Source organism: Xenopus tropicalis, chromosome 1, assembly GCF_000004195.4.
Source record: "Xenopus tropicalis strain Nigerian chromosome 1, UCB_Xtro_10.0, whole genome shotgun sequence".
In the NCBI taxonomy this organism is placed as follows: Eukaryota; Metazoa; Chordata; class Amphibia; order Anura; family Pipidae; genus Xenopus; species Xenopus tropicalis.
The window spans coordinates 94,322,186-94,342,549 of NC_030677.2; the positions used below are offsets into that span (position 1 = coordinate 94,322,186).

The 20,364-nt window shown below is 41.0% G+C and overlaps 1 protein-coding gene across 1 annotated transcript in view; it reads right to left on the bottom strand.

Annotated features, from left to right (window-relative positions):
- Positions 1-20,364, bottom strand: part of b4galt1.2 (UDP-Gal:betaGlcNAc beta 1,4- galactosyltransferase, polypeptide 1, gene 2) — a 69,379-nt gene that overhangs the window by 19,914 nt on the left and 29,101 nt on the right.

Genomic DNA, 20,364 nt, shown 5'->3' on the forward strand with positions numbered 1-20,364 from the left:
ATCATAAATAGTGATTTTCATCATAAATAGTTTCAGATTGGCCCGCCCCTGCACTGGGCCCCTTATACCTCTTGGGCCCACCAGCAGCTTTAAGGTCCAATTTCCCCTGGAAAGCATATATACATGTATTGGACCACACTATTCCCATAATTCACAAAGATTCAAAACACAAAAATGCCATTTTCCAGGAAAAACTTGTTTTTTAACAATTTCCTAATTTGTAATAATAAAACAGAACCCGGTAATTGATTTTACCATGTGTAACTAAGCTAGCATAAATCCACATAGGTTTCCAAACAATCCTTTTGAGGTTTTTAAATGTTTAAATAATTTTAGTAGCCTTAAGGTGATCAAAACTACAGAAAGACCCCTTATCCAGAATGCCCCATTTCCCAAGCTTTCCAGGAGTAATACATTTTCAGACGTAAAGTATTAAAAATTATTAATTTAGGCACACGTGTACAACACAACAGAGTTTCTTCGAATGTGAATATCAATCAGTTCTAAAGCACATTTTATGAAAAGGAGAAATCTTAACAAATTCATAAGGTACTGTACCTATAAATAAAAAAGTTTAAAAAAACACCAACATTTGTTACAAGTTTCCATATATATAGGTCAAAATCATTCTTTCCACATATATTCTGCAAGTATATTCAAAACAGTATAACCCAGCAGATACAAGGTACTTCATAATGACCTCCTTGTCATGATTGTGTTCAACATGGTAAATATGCTTTCCTGGCCATCCTCCGTCAACATAAAATCTTTACTGATGGGTTTCCCTGCTGGTTCCCAGCCTGGACAGAAGAAAGGGTTAAATTTCCAACCCTATAAATCCCTCCTCCTACCGACCCAACACAGTCTTTTTTCTTCTGTCCCAGCCTGGGTCAGACAGATATCCTAATTAACTTTCTTTCTTTTTCTTATTATTTAGGTATGTGCAGTATTAGAAGATGTTACTCACAGATTACCGGGCTCTAATTCTGCTTGGCTCAGGAGAATAGACCTTGCAGATTCCTGTTTGCCCGTAGCCCCTATCCTGTGTAGCAACAGCGTTGCTAGGAAGGGGAGTCCCCAGGACGCATGAGGAAGGAGGCTGTTTCTGCTGCGATTGGCAGCTCCTGCTTGCGCTCAGGCGCTTCCGGGTTTGGCGGCGCCGTCTGACGACATCACGCCCGATTTAAAAAGTTTGTACAGCCGGTCCACGCGCGCCCTTGCTGTTACCTGGCGTGCTGCGCTATGGATCCGGCTGCCCCTAAGAGGACTGCTCCTTCGTCTGAGTGAGTACATGCAGGCTAGGTTGACCTATGCCTATCACTGCTGCTTGAATTATGTGCAGTATTATGACACGCGTCTCTGCCTATGTTATGTGAGCCTGTATTCTGCTCAGCTGGTGGGAGTTCTCCTGATAACATTAAACGATTGTTTATTTATATTATTGCAGTGTGTCTGCCCCTATGGAAGAGCCTATATGCTGTTGCAGGCTCTTTGATTATTCCGGATACCATTTTATAACAATTGTTGGTATATATTTATTGCAGTATGTCTGCCCCTATAAAAGAGCCTGTATTTCTGCTGTAGTCTGTTTAAGGGCTCCTGATAGCATTTTTAAACGTTTGTTTATTTATATATTATTGCAGTGTGTCTGATATTATTGTGATGTGCCTCCCCCTATGGAAAAGCCTATATTTCTGCTGCACTCTGTTTAATGCTCCTGGTAGCATTTTAAAACTGTTGTTTGTTTATATTTATTACAGAGTGTCTGCCCCTATGGAAGAGCCCTTTAAAAAGAGAGATAAACAGGAGTCTGAGAGACGTTGTAAAGTCTGTCATAAACCTGCTCTAAAGGATAAGAGAATTTGTAAGGATTGTTTTGCGGAACTAATGCCTAGAGAAATTGAGACTTCAAATAAAGATACAGAGGTGCCATCAACTTCTGCTTCCTTTCCAAACCAGCAATCCCTCATGTTATGGATTAAAGAGGCAGTCACTCAAACCATTAAAGAGACTGTGCAATTAAATTCAGAACCTCCACAAGAGGGCTCAGATACAGTTGTTCAGGAGATTTCTTCAGATAATTCTTCTTCGTCGGAGGATGAAGAAACTGGAGAGGAAATTTCAGTCTTTGATCAGAGACATTTGAATTCTTTAATTAAGGGGATTAGGAGAACCCTTAACTTGGAGGATGCAGAGCAACCATCCACCTCCCTGCTATTTTCCTGAAAGGAAAAGCCTGTTTTTCCTGTGCATAATGAGGTTCAAGAATTAATGAAAGTAGAGTGGTCTAAGATATCCAGAAGGATTGCCGTGGAAAGAAAGATTGAAAAACTTTTTCCTTTTGCAGATGAAATTCAAGAGATATGGACTACTCCTCCTTCAGTTGATGCCCCAGTGGCAAGGCTTTCTAGAAAAACAGCATTACCAATCGATGACATTTCTGCCCTAAAGCACCTGATGGATAGGAGAATGGAAACAGAGCTAAAAAAGTGTTATATGTCCGCCGGTGCAGCATGCAAACCAGCAGTGGCACTTGTTTCAGTAACTAAGGCCCCCTCCCTTTGGACAGAGAGCTAAGAGCAAGCAGTGAAAGAGAAAACTCCTAGAGAAAAGATCCTTGAAGCCTTGGAGGATTTCAGACTTGCATCCAATTTCTGCTTAGAGGCTGCACTTCACTTGGTTCAACTTTCAGCTCGAGCGATGTCTTTTGGGGTTGCGGCACGCAGAGCACTGTGGGTTAGATCCTGGTTTGCAGACACAGCTTCAAAAAATTAACTCTGTAAGATGCCCTATGAAGGCAAACGTTTGTTTGTTAAGGCTTTGGATGATATCATTTCCAAATCAACTGGAGGAAAAAGTACCTTTCGTCCTCAGACACAGCGTTTTCGGGAGTCAACTAAAAAGCAATCAGATACGTTCTTCAGACGAAGAAATGATGCCAGATCTTACAGACCAGGAAGAGAGTATAGAGCCTCTACATGGTGTTCAGGACAAAACACATTCTTTAAATCTCCTAGGGTTAAGCAAACCAGATCTCCCAAGTCTACAGCCAAGACAACTCCAGTGGGAGCAAGATTATCCGCCTTTCAGAAGGTCTGGACAACAGAAATTCAGGATGCATGGGTGGTCTCCATAATTCAAAGAGGTTATCGCCTAGAATTTCGTCAAAAGCCTTTGTTAAATCATTTCGTTTCCACCATTCTACCTCGCGATTCTCAAAGAAGAGATTTTCTTTTCCATTATGTCCAGCAGCTCATTCTAAAGCAGGCAGTCACCCTGGTCTCACCTCCAGAACAAGGAAGGGGGTTTTATTCCCTTCTCTTCTTAATCACAAAAGCTACTGGAGACCTGAGGATGCTAAACAGATACTTGAAAAGACAAACTTTCAAGATGGAAACCTTAGCAACAATAAAATCTATGATTCGTCCGGGAGACTGGCTAGCCTCTTTGGACCTAAAGGACGCTTATTTACATATCCCGATTGCTCTGGAGCATCAAAGATTTCTTCGGTTTTGTCTCAAAGATCAGCATTATCAGTTTCGCTGTCTTCCGTTTGGTCTGGCAACCTCGCCCAGAACCTTCACAAAAGTTCTGGTTGTAATCATAGCCAAGTTGAGAGGATATGGGATAGAAATTTATCATTACCTCGACGACCTTCTTTTAGTAGCAAGAGATCCAACAATCTTACGTTCCAATCTTCAGAGGACCAAGGAAGTATTGGAGAGGTTCGGATGTATTGTGAATCTAGCCAAAAGCCAAGTGGTGCCTTCTCAGAGGATGATTTATTTGGGAGCCCAAATAGACACCTTGTTAGGGTTAGTAACTCTGCCCAGGAAGAAGATAGACCACATCATGCTTCAAGTATCACAATTCAAAAAGAAGTTGACCACATCAGCAAAGAAGTTCATGAGTCTGTTAGGTCTCCTGACTTCACCAAATGGCCTTGTCAGATGGGCCAAATGGAAAATGAGGCCTATTCAATTATCCTTTCTGAATCAATGGAATTCAGTGAACCAGAATTGGTCTCAAACAATTCAGATCACCGCAAAGTGCAAGAGACAGTTGTCGTGGTGGATGATCCCCAGCAATCTACGAGGCGGTCTCCCCCTGGAGAGTCCCAATTGGATAGAGTTATACACAGATGCCTCAGGCTCAGGGGAGATGGAGGGAAGACCTTTCGAGGATCCCGTCCAACATCTTGGAGCTCAGAGCAATTTTTCAGGCACTTGTCTCTTGCAGGGAAATTCTCCAGGGTTCTGCTGTCAAAGTGAGGACAGACAATGCTGCTGCAGCAGCTTACATCAGAGAACAAGGTGGAACAAGAAGCAAGTCACTCCTCAGAGAAGTCCTTCCGATTATGGAATGGGCTCAACACCATCTCTTAGACCTGACAGCCCAATATGTTCCAGGTACGGAGAATGTGGAAGCAGACTGTCTCAGTCGGATACTTTTGCTCAAGGGGGAGTGGGCATTGAATCCAGCAGTGTTCTCGTGGATAATCTCCATTTGGGGTTGTCCGGAAGTAGATCTGATGGCGACCCATTTGAATGCCAAACTTCCAGTGTTCTACTCCAGAGTCCCCTCTCCAGGTGCAGCGGCAGTGGATGCTTTTTCACAGAGTTGGGAAGGTCTATTTGCGTACATTTTCCCTCCGATTCCGATCATCCTGAAAATCCTGATGAAGATCCATCTATCCAAAATGACGGTTATTGCAATTCTCCCAGATTGGCCGAGGAGGCCTTGGTATCCCTTGCTGAGGAGCCTGTCGGTATCTCGCCCATTATCTCTCCCACGGATCGGGGATTTGTTGACTCAGGGCAGATGGGAACATCCAGATCCAGCAAGTCTCAATCTAAAGGCCTGGAAGTTGAGAGGAGGATCCTAAAGGAGTTAGGATGTTCGGAGGCAGTAATTAATACATTACTTAAAGCCAGAAAACACAATACCATGTGTAAGTATCATAAAATTTGGGACACCTTCCGTTCCTGGGCAGTGGAGAGATCCTTGGATCCAATGAACCCTTCAGTGGGAAACATTTTGGATTTTCTGCAAGCCGGTCTTGATAAGGGATTGAGCTTAAGTACACTGAAGGGTAAAATTTCCGCTTTGTCAGCAATTCTAGAGAAGAGATGGGCTAAAGACCCATTGATAGTAAGATTTTTTCAAGCGATAAACAGAATTCGACCTCCAAGGAAAAATACATTTCCAGCGTGGGACCTTCCGCTCACTGTCTTTGCCGCCATTTGAGCCTCTGGATCAGGTATCATGTTGGTTCATGACTCTGAAAACATTTTTCCTAGTGGCACTAACGTCAGCTCGAAGAGTTTGTGAGCTGCAAGCTCTGTCAGTTGATCCTCCATACACCATTTTTCATGAGGGAAAGGTGGTACTAAGACCTGTTCTCAGTTTTTTACCCAAAGTTGTCTCTAAATTCCATATTTCCATAACCTATTTGTCTACCCTCCTTAGATTCTGCTACAACTCAAGACCAATTATCTACACTAGATGTGAAGAGATGCCTTAAAACTTATATTAAGAGAACTGAGAAAATCAGAAAATCTAGAAAATTGTTTGTAATCCCAGCAGGGAAAAGAAAAGGTGAAGCAGCGTCCAAATCAACTTTGAGTTCTTGGATAGTCAAAGTAAGTTCCAAGGCGTACGAACAACAGGGCAAGACACTACCTGAAGGAGTAAGGTCTCACTCTACCAGAGGTATGGCAGCCTCATGGGCAGCAGAGGCAGGAGTATCTTCGGAAATGATCTGCAAGGCAGCAACCTGGGCTACGCCTAATACTTTCATTAAACATTATAAGTTGGACATTTTGTCCACAGCCCAAGCTCATTTTGGGCAATCTATCATTTCTTCAGCAATGGCTGTGAATTAAAATAATCAAGCATGACTTGACTCCCTCCCTTATTGTTGATTGCTTGGGTATAACCCATCAGTAAAGATTTTATGTTGACGGAGGATGGCCAGGAAAAGAGAAAATTATTTCATACTTACTTTTCCTGGCCATCCTCCTCGTCAACATGCCCCCCGAAACTGGGACTTTATAATTAGACTGTGTTGGGTCGGTAGGAGGAGGGATTTATAGGGTTGGAAATTTAACCCTTTCTTCTGTCCAGGCTAGGAACCAGCAGGGAAACCCATCAGTAAAGATTTTATGTTGACGAGGAGGATGGCCAGGAAAAGAAAATCTCTGTAAGTATGAAATAATTTTCTCTTATATTGCTCCTAAGTATAAGGCCAGCATAGTGGCTTAGTGGGTAGCACTTCTGCTTTGTGGCACTGGAGTGCTGGGTTTAATTCCAGCTTGGGAGCTGTTTGTATGTTGTTCCCATGTTTATGTGGGATTCCTCACATACAACAACAGACAGGTTAACTGGCTATGGCTTTGTGTGTCTGTGATAGGGATCCTAGACTATAAGCTTCACTGGGGTAATGAATAATAAACAATCTCAGAAGCTGATTATATTTCTAGAAAATAGGATCAAATTATTAGGCACTTTGATATGCAGACATAAGGGCTTGTTTACAAATGAAGCTGCAACTGTTTTGTGTACTGATTTGTGTGCCTGAACATACTCCTTGCACTTGAACGTATTTGTGCCAGGTGCAACTGCGACTACCCAGTATGCTGAATTGTATGTAGGTGCACTTAATGATGCAGGTGAACTCTAGAGCTACTGCCACCTTAAAGAGGGACAGTAATTCCACGGTTCCCACTGCAGGCTTCAGCAATACACACAGCATTTGTGTCTAAAGAATAATACAAAAAGTGATTTTGATGCTGGAAATAACTCTACCCTGACACTGTAACAGTACAATTGTGACTGAAAAAAGCATGCAAGCATGAAAGCCAGACTTGCACTGAGCACAGATATGCGTGTCACCATAACTACTATGGAATTTTGGGGGAAATCCATTATATATACATATCTACATTATAAGTAAACTTGTAAATGAGGCTATAGTCACCAAGATCGTAATGAGAGGAATAATTTACCTAGAAGTTAAATAGCTGCTATTATTATATTATGATTGTCAGTGTTTGTAGTTATTTATATAATATTAATGCATATTCCTCCACACAGATTACCAATTAACCCTTTGACTGGTAAGAATACAAGTCCCAACATGTTGGCAGATTAGTGCTATAACAGTCAGGTACAGTTTTGTCAGATAAAAGGTAAAAATTAACCAATAATTACAATCATACACTGAACTTATTTAGACAGGAGTTAGTAAAAACTAACTAAGGTATAAAAGTACAATAAAACTAAATGAGGCAGGTGTGTGTTTTTCAAGAGGTGTGACAGAGGCTTTATTTGTCAAGCTAAAACAACAATCCCTAAACAGAGGAAGCAGACCTGCAACACCACCTCTTGTCATGTAACTGAAAAACAAACACTACCTACCTCAATAAGTTTCATAGTAACGTAGTAACAGTTCAACTTTTTAAACATATAAAACCTGCCAAAACTGCTCCTTGAAAAAGCTCCAGAAAAAGCAAAATAAACACAATATATATATATATATATATATATATATATATATATATATATATATATATATATACAATGTTAAAATTATTACTACAGTGGTTGATAAAGAGCACATAGCTTACATGAATTGTTGGTATGCTATTGTGATGTGTTCATTTGTAATATACTATGTTACTATTTTTGCTTCATCCCAGTGTTGCTTCAAATTATATACATAGTTATCCTATCCTCCCCTTAACCCTTAAAGTGCCAGCAGAATTTCACATTTAGTTACACTCAGTGCTAGACATTTTTTGAACATTTTGTGCTCTCTCATTTTAGGGGCATTTACTGGGGGGTTAGGAAAACTATATATCTGGGGGTTTTTTTTTCAAGAGAACTTGAGCTAAATCTGCCTGAGTTTTTGTTTATGATATTGGGATTTATACCAGAAAAATATTTTATTTTATGGAAAAATTTTGTGTCTCTTGAATGTGCCAATACCAGATATGTAAAGTTTTATGGAGAATACAGTACTACAGCAGAGTAAGGCATACTTAAAATTCCAAAGCCAAAAGATCCTGAAACATTAGGTTTACCCCAGGAAACCATATATTTTGCCACATTCTGCCAAATCCAAAATGGGTAACCATGTCTTTCTACTCCTAATTACCAAACAGCAATGCTTTTCTAAACTTTCTATAGAAATGTATGAAAATTCTAAAGAATCACCTCAAAGCTTCCACTTTCAAGGACCTTATCTTCCACATAGCATTAGGTACCAAAAAACATCCTAAATATGAAAGCCAAGGGTCCGGTGAACAGTTTGTGCATAGGATTACCAAAATATCTGAGGGAACTCTCCCCACTGCTCCGTATGGGAGTTTAAATGTATGCACACGCGTGCCACGCGGGGAAGGGGGTGATCGCACATTCACGCATGCGCACTCAGGTGGGGGGCGACCAACAGGGGTGGCCTCGGGGCACCTGGAAGACAAATCCAGTGCTGCATATGAATATTCACAATTGACACTCTGGCTGCTGCAATATATGTACCCAGTGTGTGTATTATGTGCCGAAAGACCAGCTTACAGTACAAAGACCCTAGAAAACCATATATTTTCCAAAAGTACACATTCCTAGGAAACACAAATGGGTAAATACATCTTTCTATTGCAAACTACCAAATACAAAGCTATGCTAAATGAAGCAATTTTTATGTAATTTCTTATACCTCACATTTCATAATGTATCAACATAAAACATTCTAAATATAAATGCAAGGGGCGTGGTGAACAGTTTGATGCTCAATATCAATAGATTTACCAATCTATTTAAAATACAGAGGCACCCATATAGATACATAGATGACATTTCCATTGGCACAAACAAATAACTAATAACAATGCAAAATGCATTAAAATCACTAAAATGTAATAAAACCACTAAAATCATTGTTTTTTGCCTAGTGTAATCAGCAGTCAGAATCATAGTTTAGCTTAGGCAAATAAGTTTTATGGACAGAAACAAACCAACAACACCTATGCAGAAATGAAACCACAAAATGAAATGGTTAAAAATGCAATAAAACCCCTAAAATGCAGCAAAATTACCAAAAATGTAACAATTGCTGTAATAACATACAAAAGATGTTGCACAGTGCAGTTAGCAAATACTCTATTCGCAATGGCAATAAAACAATTTTTTCAAGCAAAAATAAAAAAAAGTGTGTATACTGTATGTGTGTGTACACTAGGCAGATTGTGTGTTGTGTGCTGTGCAAGTATGTGTGAGTGCTCTGAATGTGAAAGAGCCCCACCTGATCCCCCAAAAATGTGTGTGTACGTGCGTAAATATATGTATGTATTAGCGTAATAAATGTGTGTTTGTGTAAAAGTAGAAGAATGACCACTTCCTTTGGTGAATCTATACCCCTTTTAATACAGCTCAAAACCTTGTTTACCCTTGCAGCTGCTGCCTGGCATTGCTTGCTACAGCCAAGTTTATTATTTACAACAGGGATCCCCAACCTTTTTTAGTCAGAAATTCAAAAATAGGTGCCAACTTTGAGACCACTGGGAGCAACATCAAAAGGGGTTGGTGAGCAACATGTTGCTCATGAGCCACTGGTTGGGGATCACTGATCTACAAGAATTCCAAGGTCCTTCTCCATTACAGATTTGCAGTTTGTGAAAGGTCACATCAATGATTTCAGCTAAATTTGGATTTTGGTGTGTGTAATGAATTCCTTACCACACAGATACATTAAGTTCAATTGCTTTAAACTTATAACTATTTGAAACTGTATATTTTGACCTGGATGAAAGAAAACCTACAAAGTGTGGATGTTAGGGGCACCTGCATGGATACACACAATTGCTGTAAGGCTCTTAGATGGCAGATGGTTCTCTCTCTGCATTGTGCAGCCTCTGAGGAGCGGGAAATAAGCCTTTTCTTGTAGTGTGCAAATATGGACAAGCTACAAGGAAGCACAATGAATACCAATAATGGTGCAGTATCAATTATAAGCCCAACCTATGCCCAATATGACTGGGTTGGAAAAACCATCACACCAAATGTGTTTCCCTAAATGTGACTGTGAATGTGCTCTTTCACCATTCACACAGGTAAGCCACCCTACTAACCAGATTGTATTAAACTTCCAGCACATCTACTATTTCAAGTATGTTTATGTGTGTCAGGGCCTAGTGGCTTACAGGTTGGCGTCAGGACCAAGGAGGAAGTTGGTGTACAGACTAGGCAGGAAAAAATCCGGTAATCAAGGGATTAAGAAAGTTTGTGGTCGCTTCCAGGCAAAAGATCTGCTCAGGTGGCTGTCAATCCTAGCCAGGAGTCAAATCAGGAAGGTCAGGAGCCAGAAATCAGTCCATTAATAATTACTGCATACCCAGGAACACTCAGTTGAATTTATACTCAAGCATTGAACCTGTTTTTATTTTCAATTTTCATATGCCATAGGTGTCTCCATGGGTGCCTCCATTTTGGATTCAAACACTTTCAAGTTCCTCATACAGAAAACACAAAATAAATATAGTGTGGTAGATTTATTTAATGTAGTAAAGGCTAAAATTCAAACTTCCAGTAATAAAAACCCATCAATGCGTATATTCACAACAGTTCAATCATAGGCGGATTTTCAATAAGGCTTGGGGAGGCTAAGCCTCCCCAAACCTGATTTGGCACCTTAAAACCTGGCTCCGTTTCTGCACTGCCCTGCAAATCTTCTCTGGGTTCTGCAGAAATCAGCTGTGCAAAAATCTCCTGTCAAGAAAGCTGTACTCTGATTAGAGAATCCACAAGAAGAAAGATCCAATCAGAGCACAGCTTTCTTGACAGGCAGTAAAATTGACCAATCAAGGCGCAGATGCAGACAGGGATCGGAAGATTTTGCAAACTGGAGCCAGTGCAGAATTGAAGACTAAAAAAAAGAAGAATCTGCAGGCTGTAAACTTTACCCAAGAACCAACTTTGAACTTTTGCTGCAGTTTTCATCCCACAGGTACTATACACAGGTACTATACTGTATATGTTCTAAAGACTGACCCACTAGCTGAAATTAAATAGTTTTTTGTCACCTGACATAGATAATATCACTATCCCCTACCCTAACAGATGGAGGGTAAGTTAGCTTTCCCCCCTGACAAAGCTCATTGTGCTTTTATATATTTGTTATGTTTTTTTACTTTTGTCATTGTTTTTTTCATTCCTAGTTAGTTACAGTGGGGCCAATGCTGTGTATCTGTGCCAGTGTTATAGTGCCAGGGCCTGAATATCTGCCATCCGTACCCACTGCTCCTCATGGCATATAATGTGCTGGTTTTGTATATAAAAACTGCGTCTCACTGTATACAGGTCCTTTTCAAAAAATTAGCATATTGAGATAAAGTTCATTATTTTCTGTAATGTACTGATAAACATTAGACTTTCATATATTTTAGATTCATTACACACAACTGAAGTAGTTCAAGCCTTTTCTTGTTTTAATATTGATGATTGTGGCATACAGCTCATGAAAACCCAAAATTCCTATCTCAAAAAATTAGCATATTTCATCCGCCCAATAAAAAAAAGTGTTTTTAATACAAAAAAAGTCAACCTTCAAATAATTATGTTCAGTTATGCACTCAATACTTGGTCGGGAATCCTTTTGCAGAAATGACTGCTTCAATGTGGCGTGGCATGGAGGCAATCAGCCTGTGGCACTGCTCAGGTGTTATGGAGGCCCAGGATGCTTCAATAGCGGCCTTAAGCTCATCCAGAGTGTTGGGTCTTGTGTCTCTCAACTTTCTCTTCACAATATCCCACAGATTCTCTATGGGGTTCAGGTCAGGAGAGTTGGCAGGCCAATTGAGCACAGTAATACCATGGTCAGTAAACCATTTACCAGTGGTTTTGGCACTGTGAGCAGGTGCCAGGTCGTGCTGAAAAATGAAATCTTCATCTCCATAAAGCTTTTCAGCAGATGGAAGCATGAAGTGCTCCAAAATCTCCTGATAGCTAGCTGCATTGACCCTGCCCTTGATAAAACACAGTGGACCAACACCAGCAGCTGACATGGCACCCCAGACCATCACTGACTGTGGGTACTTGACACTGGACTTCAGGCATTTTGGCATTTCCCTCTCCCCAGTCTTCCTCCAGACTCTGGCACCTTGATTTCCGAATGACATACTTTGGACCACTGAGCAACAGTCCAGTGCTGCTTCTCTGTAGCCCAGGTCAGGCGCTTCTGCCGCTGTTTCTGGTTCAAAAGTGGCTTGACCTGGGGAATGCAGCACCTGTAGCCCATTTCCTGCACACGCCTGTACACGGTGGCTCTGGATGTTTCTACTCCAGACTCAGTCCACTGCTTCCGCAGGTCCCCCAAGGTCAGGAATCGGTCCTTCTCCACAATCTTCCTCAGGGCCCAGTCACCTCTTCTCGTTGTGCAGCATTTTCTGCCACACTTTTTCCTTCCCACAGACTTCCCACTGAGGTGCCTTGATACAGCACTCTGGGAACAGCCTATTTGTTCAGAAATTTCTTTCTGTGTCTTACCCTCTTGCTTGAGGGTGTCAATGATGGCCTTCTGGACAGCAGTCAGGTCGGCAGTCTTACCCATGATTGCGGTTTTGAGTAATGAACCAGGCTGGGAGTTTTTAAAAGCCTCAGGAATCTTTTGCAGGTTTTTAGAGTTAATTTGTTGATTCAGATGATTAGGTTAATAGCTCATTTAGAGAACCTTTTCATGATATGCTAATTTTTTGAGATAGGAATTTTGGGTTTTCATGAGCTGTATGCCACAATCATCAATATTAAAACAAGAAAAGGCTTGAACTACTTCAGTTGTGTGTAATGAATCTAAAATATATGAAAGTCTAATGTTTATCAGTACATTACAGAAAATAATGAACTTTATCACAATATGCTAATTTTTTGAAAAGGACCTGTATATCGTGTCTGGGATGTCAGTACCTGCTGCCTCTCTCTCTATAAAGCTAACTTAAACACTACTAAAGGGGAGGTTCACTTTTAAGTTAACTTGTAGTATGTTATAGAATGGCCTATTCCTAGCAACTTTGCAATTGATCTTCCTAGTTAATTTTTTATAGTTTTTGAATAATTTGCCTTTCGCTTCTGCCTCTTTCCAGCTTTCAAATGAGGGTCACTGACCAAAAAGTATTGCTCTGTGAAGCTACAGTTTTATTTTTCCATGCAGGCCCCTTAACTATTCATATTCCCATCTCTTGTTTAAACCACTACCTGGTATATAAGACCCTAGCAACCAGATAGCTGCTGAAATACCAAATGGAGAGCTTCTGAACAATAAGCTAAATAACCGAAAAACTATTAAAAATAAAAGAGGACCAATTGCAAATTGTCTCAGAATATCAATGTCTACATCATGTTAAAGTAAATTTAAAGGTGAACTACCCCTTGAAGCTAACTGATCACAAACACAAATGTATAGAGAACCCTCAACAGAAGACCACATATGAATACTTTTACATCCTAAGCATTTTAGGGTTAAAAAAGCACCCCACCTACACTTTTGCACAGTATCCCTGGGAGTCAGTGGGAACGGCAAGAGGTAGTTGGGAATCCACTAAGTCTCAGATTAGCTATAGGTCAGACTGTGTACAGCCCATATTTAGCCTCCCCAAACAAAAAAGTCACCTTCTGCCTATGAGTTCAATACATATATTCACAGCTGTTCAATGTGTGGTTAGTGCCATACTTTATCAGGAATAATAATGTAAAAATATGTCCACTATCCTCTATTTAAGAGACAAAAACTTTTGTGCCATTCTTTCAATAATGAGTAGTGGAGCACATGAACTTACCAAACTAAGTGCTTCCTGACTTGCGTTTCAATTGCGTCTGATGTCAAAACGCACATGCATGTGATGTCACATCGATTTGCAAGAGGTAAAAGCATCATGAACCCGAGGGGCAAAACTTAAAGAATGCCCAAACGTCTGTCACAGCATGAGCAAGTGGACCCACTCTATCCCATTTAAAAGCACATGACTATAGAAGTGCAGGCCCACACTGCCATACACAATTAAATGGTCCATACCTATTTGGTGTTTCCTATAGGGCCTCCATATATATAACATATGGATTAAAGGGGGCAGTGTCTGTGCTATATACAGCATAGAAATGTTATAACTGAAACACAAAAGTTAGAAAAAATAAAAAACAGGTAAGCTGTTATAAAAGCAGAATTATATATACAGCACTGGGCAAATTTGCACTTGGGTAGTAACCCTTGGCAACTAATCAAACGTTTTTGAACCTGCAGCTGCCTGGAAAAAGTTAGTCATTGATTGGTTGCTATGGGTTACTGCCAATGTGCAAATTTGTGTTTATAAATGATCCCTCTGTGTCAGACAATGATTAACAATACATTAAACACAAATCCACATATATAAATATCACCTAAAAAATCTAATTAAAAGGCAGCCAAATCCACATTTAACCCATTGGGGGCCAAACTGTTGAGTTTGAAGATCCAAAAGGTTTCTTGTTGCCTTAACAGCAGTTGTTCACCACCTTTGAGCCCAGCAGATACTTGTTCAAGCCCCATAAATAATCGTCCTTTAGGGTCACTATTGTGATTTTTGAAAGTATCTAGGAACACTATGGTTGACCTTGTTGTTTCTAATATTGCGTATATGCTCAGCTATTTGGGTCCCAACAGATCTAGTGGTCCTACCCACAAAGAATTTTTTACAAGGGTAAATAATGAAGTATACCACATAAGTCGATTTACCGTTGATGAAAGATTTGAATTGGTAAGTGTTCAATACTGTGTTGTTTGGATAACACATTTTAGCACATGGTACAATTATTGCTGGAACATCTGTATGTGCTCTCTGCTTTACTGGTTCGACCCCACACCATGGAGGGTGTCAAGACAAGGCAACAGAAGGGTTAAATAGAAGCGCATGCTTAAAATTTTTTTTACTTTTGTGTTCATGTGACTTTAACGATTCAGATTCGTTTTGGCCAGGCCCGAATCCTGAACCAAGTCCTGGATTTGGTGCATCTCTAGTAAGCACAAAATCCATACCCTTAACTAAAATTTCTGGAAGAGAGGCAGTGCAAGGGCTTTTATTCCTTAATGTCTCATTAAGAGCTGCTATTATATACAATTATGTCATGATGTCACATCTAGGTGACCCACCGATAAGTGGCTTTCCAATTCACTCACCAACTCAAGTGAGGAAATCAGTGGTGTCCCTGAGATATAATTTTTGTTTATGTACTTTATGTTGTAAATAAAAATCAATATACTCTGAAAGATTGCTGGTCACAGGATCAGTGGCCAAATAATTGGTCTACCTGGAAGGTTAACAGTGCATTTATGGATTTTAGGGAGATAATAGTAGACAATATGTTAGGATGTTTTTTAAATATAAATTGAAAATGATGTAATGAAATGATGTCATCAGCTTTAGCCTTCCTTAATACTATTTGGGCCGATTCACTAAAGTGCGATAAAAATTATCGCACGCTTTTTTGCGGTAAAAAAGATGCGATAATTAGCGCGCGATTCACCATAGTATTATCGCGTGCGATAATTCACCATTTTCGCATGCGGTATTTCTCGCGCTAGTTTTACCGCATGCATTAATTTCCGCGCTGAAAAGAATATGATCGCATGATTCACTATAACTTTTGCGCACTGAATATCGCATTCGGCTATGCGAAAATTTACTCCTACTACAGGCAGGCGAAAAATTATAGAAAAGTACAGTAAATGAGTTTTTGACAATAAAATATGGGCTTACAGTGTTATTTATTCAAGTATGTGTCTTTTTACTCAATTTCACTAAAGTCTTGGCATGTATGGAATTTCGCCACTAATATACAGTACTATAGCGGTAAATAAATATTCGCAATAATATACAGTACTATAGTGGTGAATATTTAGTCGCGTAAAATACATTACTATGTATATTTTGGCGATTTTTTGTCCGCGATTTTTAAATGCTTTCCAAATAATGATTTACAAAAGTACCTAAAGTGTTAATGCGCTAATTAGCACGCCAATATGTGCCTATTTAAGCACCTGATTGGGGAGAGGTGTTTGGCAGAGCACATTTTTGGAGCTAGTAAAAATGGAGTATGAAGGGGCATATGTGTTTGGGTTTTTGTGGGATTTGGAGGAGGAGGAGGAGGCAGCGGTGGTGGTGCCATAACAGCCATGTATAATGCGCCCACGCCGCTTTAGACACAGGGCCACCTTGGAAGGCTTGGGCGAGGATGAAGTGGTGAGGAGGTACAGGCTCAATAAGGCAGCAATTTACACCTTATATGAGCTGCTTGAGCCTGTCCTTGAACCACGGACTCGCCGAAGCAGGGCTGTCCCGGGGATTGTAAAACTGCTTTGCTCCCTGCACTTTTTTGCCTCTGGCAGTTTTCAGAGGGTGGGGGGGGGGTTTATGGGGGGGTGTCACAGCCCACCTTTTCACGGTGCCTTGGCCAGGTCCTGGACGCCATCCGCTCGGTGTCCAGGACTTTTATCTCGTTCCCACAAAATCGGAACGAGTGGGGCACCGTGAAGAGGGATTTCTATCGGGTAAGTGGCATCCCCAATGTTTTGGGTGCAATAGATTGCACCCATGTTGCGCTAAACCCCCCCCCAAGACAGGGAGCACATATATAGAAACCGCAAGGGTTACCATTCCCTTAACATACAAGTAGTATGTGATTGCAAAATGAACATCTTGAGCATCGTGTCTGGATTCCCCGGCTCCTCGCACGATGCCTACATACTTAGACAGTCCAGCCTTTACCAAGCGTTTGAGACAGGACAAATGCCTCACGGGTGGCTGTTAGGTAAGTATTTGTGTCGCTTACACTTGCACAACTTGTCAACATTTGCTTTGTGTGTCCCACTGTAAAACCAGTCCCTGCCTGCCATAAGCTTGGAATGCAATGTGTAAAGTGCCCTTTTTTGCCACTGGGAGAGTCAAAGCAGCTGCATGTAGTGTCAGCTATCAGTCTCACGCTGTCACATCTGTTGCAAAAGGGCTGTGTTTTGACACAGGGAGACTGTAAACAGCTTATTTGTTTGCAGCATCTTATTCCATCTTCATTTCTTTCAGGAGATGCTGGCTACCCGTGCGGTCGTGGCTAATAACACCCATTCACAGGCCGCACTCACGGGCGGAGTGTGCCTTCAATCAAGCACACGTGAGAACGCGGTCTGTGATAGAGCGGACGTTTGGTGTCCTCAAGAGCCGGTTCCGCTGCCTCGACAGAGGCAGCCTGCTGTACAGCCCCACCAAAGTGTCAAATATCATCGGTGCGTGTGCTGTACTGCACAATTTGGCGAACCGGCACGGCCTACCAGGTTTTCACATTTACAAGTTTATTTGTCATATCCAAATAACAATGAAGCACAGGGCCGCTGCTCCCTATAAGCAGAGTAATGCATAGGCCACCAACTACCAGGGGGACACCATCCCAGCTCCCAAAAAAAAAAAATTGTATATATTATAACATACCCCACAACACTGGTTTTTAGAGCGCATCACAATTTCCCGGATAGTTAAATCAATCTATGGGGGTTATTGTGGCCACTTACTATGGGGGCATTGTCTATGGAGGCAATTGGGGGCACTGTGTGTGGGGCCTCTATAGGAGGTGTTTTTTAAAATATTTTACTTCCGTAATATTTGTGGGAGGGGGCACAAAAGTTAATTTCAGCTTAGGGCACCCATTTGGCCAGCAGCGGCCCTGATGAAGCATCATTACTGTAATGATTTGTTTTTGACCCATGTTCCTCACAACTTTACAGCTGAGGTGGCCGATGACCTTGAGGACCCCGTCCATCCACCGGATCCTGTCCAACGTGCGGATGCCCGAGGGAGTCAAGTCCGGGGACAAATTGTTACTAATTACTTTGCCTGTAAGTACCTAAAATCTTTAATCCCGCACACAACACATACCAAACAACTTGTCCCAAAATAAATATATTTATTTTTTGGGAATGCTTCCCAAATATATTTTTTTGAAGCAGCTTTAAAGTAAGAAAGTAAGAAAAACACAACAAACAAAACCAATAAAAAAAGGCCAAATAAAAGCTCCATTCCACAAGTGTGTAATGTGTAAATTTATTTTCGCTTGCGAAGCTGCCTTGTTGAACCTGCAGGAGGGGGAGCTGCGCTGGTAGAGCTTATGGGCTCTGTTGGCTTTGGTGCAGCAATTTGTTGTTTTTCTTTAGCCAACAGAGCCAGTTTTTGTTTTTTCAGGTCTACCACCTCCTCCTGCAGGCTCAACATTGCAGCCTCATGTTGTGTTTGGGCGAGATGTCTGGCCTGCATAAGGCTCTCCATTCTAGCCTCATGCTGGGTTTGGGCTTCATGTCTGGCCTGCATAAGGCTCTCCATTCTAGCCTTATGCTGGGTTTGGGCTTCATGTCTGCCCTGCATAAGGCTCTCCATTCTAGCCTCATGCTCGGTTTGGCCTTCATGTCTGGCCCGATGTATTGCCAATATCTCCTGGTGTAGAGCAAGCATTGCTGACTCGTGTGTGGCTTGCCTTGCCTGACCTGCATTGTAGGCATTAGTTGCCACACACGAGTCGATATGTTGTACGTGTAGTTTGTGCATATGTGCCTTGTGATGCCTATTAAGATCTTTATGGAAGGCATTTTTCGGGTGCTGGGTTGGAGCCTGGGTTGGAGCCTGGGTTGGGATCTGCTGCTGTTGTTGCTCCGGAATGTTAGCCGACTCCTCATCTGAGGAGAAGGCCACGCCGCTGCCACCGACGTGGGACCCTCTCTCACTTGCCTCCCCACTAAATCCTTGCCAGCACTGACAAGGAGCAACCACCTTTGAAAAGAAAGAAGAAATCAAAAATCTTTCATTTTTGATTATGTTCATGGACAAAATGAGTTTTGTGAAAACATAAACCAGTTAATTTGAGAAATATTTGTGGACATTGATTCATTCCAAATAAGGCAAAAAGGTAAAATCAATTTGAAAAGACTGACTGTCCAAAAGTACAAGATGAACTGACTGCACCTAAGCCAGCAAGACACACTTGGCAAATAACACCCCCTATCTTATTAGCAATAGACTGCACTTCTGGAATTGAAACAGTTGCAATATACACAGACACAATTAATTATTATGCCACTGCACAAGCCTAACACAAAACACACATCAAAACAAATTTGTTAAGAATAATACCTGGAACGGGAGCAGATGCCGTTTGTCTGCGCCTGCTCGGCCCAGGTGGAGATGAATCTGTGGGAGAAAAAGATTGTTTAACCTTCAAGAGATACTGACACCAGAAATGAAACCATTTTTACATCTGTCATAACATTGTGTTTGCATGCTATTTCTAATTTGCCCATAAAAGGATTTGTCCAAGCTTTTACATTCCCTATCTGATCCCCCATGTTCCTCTATGAGGTGGCGGCCATATTTGTCCAGGAGGAGGCCGTTAGCATTAGAAGCTATAACTGACAGGCTGAGAAGGGACAGTCAGGCTGGCAAAACAGTCAGGTTTTGGGCTTTCAAGTAACAATTACTTCCAAAAGCAAACCTATCAGGCAAAAATGAGCAACACGACCTATAGGTAACTTTTTATGCAGATTGATTTTTTAAATAGTTGTTTTTTTGTGTCAGTATCACTTTAATCTTAAGCTTCTCTGCAAGAGTAAATACACTTGGATTACGGTCATTGCACCTACCTTGGCCAACATTCCGGTCTGTATCGAAGGTGCCGGAGACACCTTGCACGCTCTCCCGGTGTAAAAACGGCATCAGCAGTTGTTCATACCGGGTGAAATGCACCCTTCTACAAGGTCCACCTCCAGTTCCTGATCTAAGGAAAATAGACAAAAATGGTTTTATTGTGTTGTCTCCAATAATCAATCCCATAACAACGCAGTCACTTTTTGTTACTCATTGTTACCCAAATCAATTCCATTTACTTTCAAGTGTAACAATACTAAGGGGCCCAGGTGTCCCAGCTGCAGCAGGACGTGAGGGAACTCAAGGGCAGCAAGCCCTAAGTTTTTATTTTTTTTTATAGTCTTTTAAAAAAGTTTATTCTTGTAATTAAAGTTTTTATTTTTCTACTTTTGAACTGGGTAATGTCTAATTATTTTGCCTTCCTTGATATGGTATTCTATACTTTCATGTAGTTTCCCCTACACTCTTACATTTATCAGTAACAGCATCAATATGCTATATGGGTTAAATGTTTGCAAATATTCTGGCAACAATTTTGTCTTTAGCCCATTTTGCTGAATAGTAAAACTTGCGTTAATTAGTACGTAGCGTATTTTCTGGCGAGTGTGATAACTGGCAATCAATGTTTTGTTGCCAGAATAATTGCAATTTAATAAAGTGC